The sequence below is a fragment of the Garra rufa genome, chromosome 25, assembly GCF_049309525.1.
Source record: "Garra rufa chromosome 25, GarRuf1.0, whole genome shotgun sequence".
Taxonomy (NCBI): Eukaryota; Metazoa; Chordata; class Actinopteri; order Cypriniformes; family Cyprinidae; genus Garra; species Garra rufa.
In genome coordinates this window covers 36,626,611-36,626,975 of record NC_133385.1, presented here as the reverse complement: position 1 = coordinate 36,626,975, position 365 = coordinate 36,626,611, and positions in this window count along the sequence as shown.

The window sequence follows — 365 nt, the reverse complement described above, 5'->3', positions numbered from 1 at the left end:
GCTTGAGACAGAATCTGATCAAACTGGTAGTTTGACTGCAGTATCTGCGGTTCAGACACCTCACATGTTAATCATGTTAATCATTGAGTTTTTAACAGGTTAAAAATGCTTATGAGTCAAGACATGGGTCGAGGGGTCATATTAGTCATTATATTACTCACATTTGGCCTCCTATCTATCTATCTATCTATCTATCTATCTATCTATCTATCTATCTATCTATCTATCTATCTATCTATCTATCTATCTATCTATCTATCTATCTGTCTACACTGTAAAATGTAACAAGTTGACTTTACTTAGAAAAAGTGAGGTAATGATTGCATTTACATATACATTTATTCATTTAGCAGATGCTTTTATCC